The 10,604-nt window shown below is 41.1% G+C and overlaps 1 non-coding gene across 1 annotated transcript; it reads left to right on the top strand.

Annotated features, from left to right (window-relative positions):
- Positions 1–4,550: 4,550 nt before the first annotated feature.
- On the top strand, positions 4,551–4,632 carry trnas-uga (transfer RNA serine (anticodon UGA)). Its single transcript has one exon. It is a non-coding gene; the product is annotated as a tRNA-Ser (tRNA).
- Positions 4,633–10,604: the final 5,972 nt, after the last annotated feature.

The raw sequence follows: 10,604 nt of genomic DNA, 5'->3' as shown, positions 1-10,604 counted from the left end.
GAGAGTTACAAGTTAGTGAGCAACGAGTTGTACAGAGAGTCCAGAAGAGACAGGAGAGGACATGAGAAGTCGCTTGCGGATAGAATCTTAGAAAACCCTGAGGCTTTAGACATGTATATGAGGAATCAAAGAACGACGAGAGTAAGATGAGGACTAATCAAAAATAGGAGTGATGAATTGTGTGTGGAGTCAGAGGAGGTAGGAAGGCTCCAAACGAACATTTTTCGTTCGTATTCATATTGGTTTCAGACAACGGTGTAGAGGAGAATCTGAGATACATGCTACTAGACTGGATGGAAATGTGGTTTACAAGGAGGAATTGTTAACAATTCTGGAAAGTGCAAAAATAAGTATGCCCCCTCAGTCAGCTGGGATCTATCCAAGGATTTCCTGGGAAGCCAAGGGGGAGATTGCAGAGCCTTTGCCTTTGATCTTTATTTCCATATTGTCTACAGGAATAACATTCGAAGATTGGAGATAGCAAAAGTTGTTCCCTTGTTGAAGAAGGGTCATACAGATGACCCAAGTAATCATGACCAGTGAGCCTTACCTTTCTTGTAGGATAGAATATGGAACAGAGTATGAGAGATAGGATGTATAATCATTCAGCCAGCAACAACTTGATTTCAGAGGGTCAACATGGTTTCGTGAGTTTTTCGAGAAGATGACCAAGCATGTGGATGAGGGTTGCGGACTTGACGTGGTGTACATGACGTCTGTAAAGACTTTGATAAGATTCCACATGTCAGGCTGTTTCAGAAAATGCAGACCCATGGGATTGACGATGATTTAGCAGTTTGGATTAGAAACTGGCTTTCTGTGAGAAGGCAGCAAGTGGTGGCTAATGAAAAATATTTAGCCTGGAATCCGGTAACGAGTGGTGTGGCACAAAGATCTGTTTTGGGACCAAAGTTGTTTGTCATTTTCATAAATGACTAAGACGCAGGCATAGGTGAATGGGTTAGTAAGCTTGCAGATAACAGTAAAGGTGGTGGAGTAGTGAGCAGCGTGGAAAAATGTTGCAGGTTGCACGGGAGCTGGGATAATTTGCAACATTGGTCTTAGAGGTGGCAAATAAAGTTCAATGCAGCCAAACGTGAGGTGATTCCCTTTGGGAACAATAACAGGAAGGCAGAATACTGAGTTAATGGAAAGATTCTTAGCAATGTGGATGCGCAGAGTAACGTTGGAGTCCATGTACGTAGTTTCCAGCCAGGTTGTTTTCTTTTTTTTTGATTACTTACCGTGTGGAAACAAGCCGTGCGGCCCAGCAAGCATTAACTGACCCTCCGAGGCGGGACACACCTAGACCCATTTTTCTACACTGACCCCTTTACCTAACCTGCACATTTTTTGGATTGTGAGGGGAAAACAGAGTAACAGGCAGAAACCCACACAGACAGTTGCTTGTAGGAAGAATTGAACCCGGGTGGTTGTAGTAGCGATGCAGCTGAACTAACCACTGTGCTACTGCGAAAGAGTACGTCAGCGTCGGTTTTATTGGTAGAGGATTGAGTTCCTGGGCATTATACAAAACACTTGTGTGGCTCCACTTAGAATATTTTGAACTGCCTGGTCGCCCCATTCCAGGAAGAATGTGGAAGCATTGAAAAAGTTGCTGATGAGATTTAACAAGATATTGTCTGTTCTGGATGAATAGTCTTATCAGGAAAATCTGAGAGATTTGGGTCTATTTTCATTGAAAAGAAGTCTGAGAGCAGATTTGATATAGAGTTGCAAGGTTTATGAAGATGTGCAGCTCAGGTTGAGGTTTAGGGTGCAGGTCTGCTCGCTGCGCTGTTGTTTTGAATCAAATCTACAGCTCAGCGATCAAAACTACTCCAGGGAGTTATAAGAGGATTAGATAGGGTAGACTGTGGAAGCATTTTTCTGAGGAAGTTGTACGAGTGGTCATAACTACAAATTGAGGTTTTATAGGTTTAAGCCGGATGTCAGAGGCAGGTTCTTTGCTCAGTGAGTACTAACGGTGTTGAATGCCCTGCCTGTCAAGGTCGTTAACTCAGCTAAATTATGGAGATTAAAACAATCCTTGGATAAACACATGGATGATGCTGGGATAATATTGGGGGATGAGTTCAGATTAGTTCACAGGTCGGCGCAACATCGAAAGCCAAAGAGCCTGTGCTGCATTGTATTGTTTCATTGTTCTATGTTCTAAAGCAAAATCTCCACATCGGGAGCTCGAAACCCATGGCATCAATTAGGATTTCAACAGTTTCCACATTTCCCCTCCCTCCACCTGACCTCACTTCAAACCTTCCAGCCCAGCACCGTCCTTCTGACCTATCCCATCCGTCCCATTTCCTTCCAACCCATGTGCATCACCCTGCCCTCCAAACTATCAACTTTACAACCACCTCCGTGCACTTATTGCTTGCCCACCCACTCAACCTGTCACTAACCATTTCCAGATTCCACTGTCCTCATTGCAAATTGTTCCCCCCCCCCCCCATTGTGTATCGTCAGTAAAACTGGGCACGTTTCATTCTGCCAATTGCATCAAGTCATTAAGGCAGATATAAATCGTTGAAATCCTATGACTCACCATTCCAGCACTTTACTAATTACATTTTTACAACTTGAAAATATGCAATAATGCAGATTCTGTTTCTTGCATTAAATATACAACAGACAATCCTGGCCTTTTTTTTAACATTTCACCGTGAACTCCGACCTTGAACTATGGCTTTTGATAAGTCTCTTATGGAATGCGAGCAAATATTTGATCAGCTCTGCTCGAAATATTATCAAAGGATTCTGACAAATTTGTCAAGTGTGTTATCCATTCAACAAATGATGTTGACTCAGTTTGACTCCAATCATCTTTTCTCAACGTCCTGCAATTTCTTTCTTCACAATTGTCTCTCGCAGTTTCCAAATGACAGATAAGATATTGGAACATATGGAAACCATTCATCCCATCAGGTCTGCTCAACCTTTTAATGAGGTCATGTCTGATTTGGTTAATTCTTAACGGCACTTGTCCACCTTATCCCCACTCTTCTTGATCCCCAAACTGACTAATTGGGCGGCCGTCTCAGCGTTGATTATACTCAGCCTTGACAGCCCTTCATTGTAAAGAATTCTGCAGATTTGCTACTCTCTGAAAGACAGAATGTCCTCCTCATCTGTGTCTTAAACGATTAACAGTTCCCTTGAGAGTAGGCTCTATATACTCTCCGCAAATTTCGTTTTTCATTAAATATCTTTAGCCGCAGTCCTCTGGAAACTGACACTGATCGTTGGCAAAATTTCCTCCAGAACATCAACACACCCATCCGCACTGCGCCCTCCGCCATCATTATAAACAGACCATGAAAATCTCCAGTTAAACTTCTTTGTTCCAAAGAGAAGAATCCCAACCTCAGTAATTTATCGACAAAAGGGGTTTGCTCATCGCTGGACATCATGCAAGCGGAGGATTGCGAAGAGGTTTTGGGAAAATATCGCCAGTTGGCAGGTTAAAAAACAACAACGAAAAATAACAGTAAACGCATGTCCGCAGCTTTCGAAAGCTTTCGAATCTCTTTGGGAAGCGAAACCACAGGTGAATGAAGATGGATTGTCCAACTTAACAAAGCCAGTCTTTAAGAGGCCGCGACGTTGATTGTGTTGTTCTCTAGACATCAACCAATCTGAGACATTGAAAGGATTTTCATTCCTGCGCGTCAGGAATTCAAACCTCGCCACGGCTACAAGACCACGAGAAGACTCGGGTGCAAATAAGTTTGAAAAAATACTCGAAGAGAGCAGGAATCCTGTTGTAGAAACGTTGGTTGCTGTGACGTGGATGTGTTTCCAGCGGGTACAGGATTCACTGCAGTGAATGTCCCAGGATTTATTTTGCAAAAGAAAAACTGATACAGGACATCAACCACTTCGTGAAGGACGGCCTGAAGTTTGAATTCGTGAAAAGCCTGTTTTTGCATCGTATAATGAATGAGTTAACCCGTCTCAGTTGCGTAATTGGTCAACACGTTCATCCATTAACCGAACGGTTGGTGCTTTGGGACGTTCCAGGGTCGGATCTCTCACTGCTCATACTTCATTGGCTTTCTTACCTGCACAGCTCCGGGTTTTTAATGTGGTCAGGAAAATGTTCCCCAAACAGGAATCTTATCCAGAATCACAAAGGAATTTCTGTATCGCTTTAATGGCTAATGCAAAGGATTGTGGATGTTGGGAATCTGAAAAAAAAAGAAAATTCTGTGGAATGTCAGCAGGTTTGTCAGTGCTACTGGGAGTAAACGGAGTTCTGATTACGTTCTGAAAAAGTTTTGAAACGTTGAATCGCCTTTTCCCAACCCAGATCCTGTTCGACCTGCTGAGTATTTTTCTGTATTTTCCGCCGTCGTTTAAGCTGGTTATAGATCCCACCTATCGGGGTGAAACACCCAGATCCATTTTGTCCCGACATTTCATCGATTTGAAAGCTGTGGGTTTTGAATTCAAATAACCAAACAATGATTAACTACAGCTAAGCTCCCCAGAGACAGACAACTGGAAATGAGAATACAGATCGTCCATTTGTAGTTGTGGCCGAGTGGATAAGGCGATGGATTTGAAATCCGTTGGGGCATTCTCACGCAGGTTCGAATCCTGTCAACTACGGAGAAGTTGGGTAGCCTTTCACATTTGGCGACTCAGATCACAGCGGAGCGAATCACTTCATCCAGGACATGAATGGTGCAAGTCTCCAGTTCACTCAATGAACTGCACAGATGTACACTTGTCTTGCCAGCGTAAACCCTCCAGCATACCATTAAATCACAAAAACGATTTATGCTGTACAGGAATCTGCAACAATTCTATTCTAAGAACTACACGTAGTAAAAATTCAGCACTTCATTTCTAAAGTAAAAGAGAGATAAATTAACAGACCAATGTATTTATATTACCCATTTTGATGTTCCATTCGATAATGCTATTCAGATAAAACTCCCAGTTAAGGTTTACAGAACAGCACTTCTTTATCAAAACTAAGCAGCTGTAGGTTCTTGTCTTCGGATCTTCCTGTCTCTTATTTGTCCCTGTGTCAAAGATTTTGTGTCAAAGATCACGGATCGAAAAGTTATTTTCCAGATATATATCTTTTCAAGAAGATTGTTACATGCAAGGTCTTGGCAGTCCTCCTCCCAACAGTTCAATGTCCCCCGTCTCATACCCCCGAGCATCTGACTGGGTCCCTGTTTTTTTTTAAAGACTTTCAAGAGACGCAATTAAAATTTGAATTGAAATTTATATATTTTCCTGATTAAAATTGAAACTGAGTGGCCAAACTCGAACTATTTATGTCTCCAGGCAATGAACTAATTGAATTGTTCGACCCAGGATTACGTTGTTGTCTTATTGGGAACAGTTGTTGCTGTGTCTGGTTGTTCTGCTGCTTTTAAATCTCTTAAACGTGCACTAATATGTGTAAAACACCTCGCCTCTACAGGAAACAATGAACCATCATAATGAAGATATGTTTTCATTTTAATTTTTAAATACTTTACCCTAACATATCAATAAATTTTATACAATTTCGACTTTGTTTTTTCCTATATATACATATAAAACATGAAATAAAGACAATCCCATCTGAACACCATCAGTTGAATCTGCGATAACGTGTCTGTGATTTCATTCTAGTGACCCACAACATGTACGATTTTTAAAATGAACGTCTCTTCCATAAGAAGCCAACGAGATAGTCTCATATTATTACATATATACAACGTTTTAGCGGATTGTGGTCTGTGTACATAACCTCTCCGATCCATTGTTCATGGCACATACATTAAATTTGTAACGCCAGTACGAAACTCAATAGTTTTTTTTTGATTGTGCAGCATTTCTTCTGATAGATGTTGATTTTCTATGAAAGGTTATCAACTGGCAGTTCTTCCCCATGCTCATTTTTCCCGTTGGAGTACACCTCCAACTTTAACGTCACGACCATCGATGGCTACTTAAAAGTCTTTTAGGCGTTTGGCCTAGGTAATACTGGTTTAGTGGTTAATATCGTCTACAAATGGTCAATTGCCACATGGCATGTTACTGTCCACCGAAAAGTAGTGTTCTTCTTCAGCAAATCGGTTTACGATGCCACTACACTATTATAGTTTAGAACAGACTTCTGATAGAGTCCGCTGAGTCTGAAGAATTAAAGAAACTCTTTCTTCGAGGTTGATCATGGCAATTCCTCAGAAGCCTTCGTCCTCACGTTCCGGAGGGTGCTCAACCTGTCATGACCGATGTTACATCCCAAGAACATCACCTCTGCCTTCGTGAATTCTGTTTTATTTATGTTTGTCATCAGTTTTGCTTCTCGTGGTCGTTCAAAGAGCTCTGCCAACAGACCCTTGTGATCATTCCTTGAATTGTTAAGGATCACTCCATCGCCTAAATAGATTACACAATTTGTCAACCCGGCCATAACTCTGTGCAAGTGTCTTTGGGTGTGGCGGGCTTGTTCTTCATTCAAAAGTGCATCATTTTAAACTGATATAGCCTATATGGAGTTACAAGCGCTGAGATTTGTTCACCAACTTTGACAACGGTACCTGCTAGTAGCCACGCATTATGCCCGACTTGGTGATGTAACTGGCTTGTCCGACTTTCTGGATGCAGTCCTCCAATCTAGAAATTGGATATGAGTTCGATTTTGTAACGGCGTTGACCGTTCCATAATCCGCACAAAATTCAACACAAATCATCTGGTTTTGTAACTGAGACAATCAGCGAACTCCTCGCGCTCTGGCTTGGTTCAATGATGTTCTCGTCAAGCATGGTGTTCACCTGCATCTTGTCCTGTCAGCCTTTGAGACGGTTAAGTCGAGAGGGATACTGCTTTATCGCAGCAGAATTCCTTACATCTACTTCGTGTTCAATTGCTTTCGTCCTCCCCATGTGATTCTTGCATGTGCCCTGACTCTGTAGGAATAAAAAATCTTTCAACGCTTTTCTATGCTCCTGAGACAGACAGCTTTCTAATCCATCCCACTCCTCAAGGGCTTCATCATTTTAGAATCTGTTTTGAGGTCCATCAAAATTCAAAGCAACTGAATTCGATTTCTCACTCTGCTGGGCAGTAATGAACAACTCTTCCTCCAGTTCTTCCTTTGTTGTGTAATACGTTTTCAACATGTTCACATGACATACCGAATACAGTTTTATTTTCTATCTGACATCTTTGCAAATAGTTCAACTGACTCAACTTTTTCACAGGGACCAGTAAACCTAACTTTAAAGGGATCACCTATGATTGGTAACAGTACTGACAAGTTATCCTCGTGAGAAAACTTCTGAGTCCCAGATTTTTATCTGCCACCTGCGTAATTCTACGCTGTGCCATCTTTGGGTGTTGTTTTGCTGAATCACCGACAAATTTAGTCTCTCCCTCAATTCCATTACATGATTTAATTGTGTGATCTTCGACTTTGACCCTGTCATTTGTTTCTTTAATTAATTCCAAAGGGCAATCACTTCATGTGCGAATATGAACTTGAACGGAATTGACTAAGTGGATTCGTTTGGAACATTCTAAATGGCAAACAATACGAATGGGACATCATTTTCCCAATTATTCGGGTAATCTTGACAGGATGCTCTCTTCATGGTCTTCAAGGTCTTAAGCCATTTTTCTAAAGCTCCCAAGGATTCAGGAAGATATGCACTAGATTTAAAGTGTTGTATCTCAGCTATCAATAACCTCCTTAAACAGTCGAGCAGTAAAATTTGACCCTTAGTCTGACTGAATCTGACTAGTTAGGTCATAGCGTGTGAAGAAAGCTACTAACTCCTCTACCAGAATTGTGGCCTTGATACTCCGGGAAGGAATTGCCATTGGAAATATGGATAGCACATCCATTGTAGTCAACAAGCACTGGTTCTGACATTTAGTTCTCGGAAGGGGACGACCGCAATCAATTATAATCCAACTGAAAGATTCTCCAACTGTGGCAAATGGCAACAAAGGCGTGTTTTTATTGCCGCCTGAGGCTCACCTGCCATTTGACATATGTGACACTGTCAGAAAAAGAAAACCACATCCCGTGTGCATTCCAGGCCAATGGAAATGTTTAGTATTTAGCTCGCGTGTGTCGTAACCCTCGGTGACCCCCTATAGGTAGTTCATGTGCTACGCATAACACTTCCTCTCTATGTGGTCGCTGCAACACAGTCTTGTGTTCTTCGGCCCACTACACGAATCATATCAAGTAGTGTATCAGCTGACCTCAACTCAACTCCTTCATCTTTCTGTTTACTTGTCACTTGGTGCTGTGACTATTGAGAGTTGGATCTGTTTAACACACAGTCTGGGAAAATAGAAAAATATTTCTGTTTTAACACCTCAGTTTCTTCGTCTTCATTGGGCTTCTCCACAATAAGGGAAGTCACTTCCAGATTGGATCTTGCCAAATCATTTCCAAGCACAAACTGAATTCATGGAACTGACACTCTCTCTATCACGCCCAGGGTAAATTTCCCCGGCATAAATTGGCGCTGCAACCTGATCTTACATAAGGGAAAGCTAAATTTCTGCCCATATATCCCACAAATTACGACACTCATGGGAAACAGATATGAAAGGGTACATATTCGCCCATCTCTTACTACAAGCGACTGGTTAGATCCTGTCACTCTCAAAATTATAGCTTCTTGTTCGACTCCCCCGTTCTTTCTGAGTAAACGTTACCACAGCGGCAGATTCTTTGTAGAGATCAGGTAATAACTGCATAACCAGCCCCTGCCGAGGCTGCACATCCGTCTGCAGCTTCTCAGCTCTTCTTGCGGTCTCATGTATTACCTACATTAATGCCACCAGTTTAGCTTCTTTAAACACTTCTATTTTCCACAACACCTTTAATTAACGACAAGTACTGTGTCTTTTCGTATTCAACTTTGCCAGAATGGAAACAGCTGAGGCCTTTCACCTCCTTTCCACTCTCTTGGACTTTTTTTTTCCTGCTCTCATATCTTCCAAGTGCACCCGGTTTTTGGTTTAGTAATGCAGAATCACCCCTTCTGCCAATTTCGATCCTTCACAGGACGAATATCTGTTCAACAGCTTGTCTAATGCACCAGCATGTACTCATCTACTAATTCTGCTCCCCTTCTGACTTTCCGAAATCTTTTTTTCTTCCACTTGAATTCTTGCAATCTCTAAAAGTGTGTTTTTGAACTCGTCCAGCAGAATTATCTCTCTAATAGCCTGAAATATCCTCTCTTTATCCAAATAAGAATCCATCCATCAAAAGTATTGTGTTTATTTCTTTTTAACTCAACATAAGTCTGACCAGTGATTCAGAAACGCTCTCGATTTACTTCTGGTGCCAGTTCAGAAGCACTGAAAGTAGCCTATTTTAATCATTCATAATCTTTTCACACCTCACGTAATATCATACCAAATCCCTTCCTCGCTCTGAATTCGAGTTTAGTCTGAACTCGCATTATCCATAAATCTTCAGACTATTCCGTCTGCCTAGCCATGTTTTTCCTTGAAATGAAGAAGGCTTCAACATCATCCTCATCAAATTGTTGTGGAGTTGTGACACATTTACATATATCACTAATTTCTCTTTTAATTTCCATCCTGTTAACTTGACTTTGCTGACAAATTCGCAACTTCTCAAGTTCAAATTTTCTCTTTCCTTCTCTCTCTTCTCTGTTCCTTTCTTATCTCCCTTTGCTCATCCAAGGAATTTCTCTCTCTTTTTCCTCCCTCTCTATCTCCCTTCTCTCTGTTTCTCTGTCTCTCTCCTTCTCTTATCTCACTTTTCTCATTCTTCTCCCCCTTTCTTTCTCTCTCCCTCTCGCTTTCCTCACTCTCGCTTTGTTTATCTTCTCACTCCATTTTCCTCGAGACTAATTTAATTTTTTCTACCTCAACTGCACTAAGTTGTTTTTCCGTCACAGCTTAGTGTTTGTGTAACTCCTTCAACCACTTTATTTTGTCCTTGGTTAATCCCAAATCTAACTTATTTGCTAATACTAAAAGTATGGCATTTTCTTTCACTCTAAACTTTCTTGGCAAATTTGAGAATCATCTTCAAATCTCAGAACGTCTGTTGCAGTTTTAAGACATTTCTCTCTCTTATATTTAATCAACCACAAGTCTCCAAAAATAATCACTTTGTCTCACTTGCGTTTTATTTAAAGATCTAATATACTAACCTGGAAGTGTTTCAATTTGCTGGGAATTTTCGTTTCCCGAAATCTATTCAAAGTTGTCCAAACAGGTTCAAATCCAGGACGATCCCCAAGATTGTTAGGACACAAGGTAAACACTCCTGTGAAATTTTAAACCAGCAACACAGAAAATAATTGTCCCTTGCAGGAATCTAAAATTTCGAGTGGCTGAGGGCTACTTAAAGTTAAAATTGACAACTTCATTTCTGAAAATATAACAGAGAATATTTAACGAAACACTATTGGCAATTTCTTTCTCTAAATTATCTTTTAACTTCCCTTCGATAATACGAGTCCGATACATTCCCCACTAAGATTGACAAACAACACTTTTCATCTTAAAAACTAGCAGCAGTCGGTGCTTGTCTTCGGAGCTTCCAATGTCTTCCTGTTCCCTTTGTTTGCAA

The sequence above is a fragment of the Hemiscyllium ocellatum genome, unplaced genomic scaffold (genome assembly GCF_020745735.1).
Source record: "Hemiscyllium ocellatum isolate sHemOce1 unplaced genomic scaffold, sHemOce1.pat.X.cur. scaffold_486_pat_ctg1, whole genome shotgun sequence".
Lineage (NCBI taxonomy): Eukaryota > Metazoa > Chordata > Chondrichthyes > Orectolobiformes > Hemiscylliidae > Hemiscyllium > Hemiscyllium ocellatum.
This window is presented reverse-complemented; position numbering and strand designations above follow the sequence as displayed.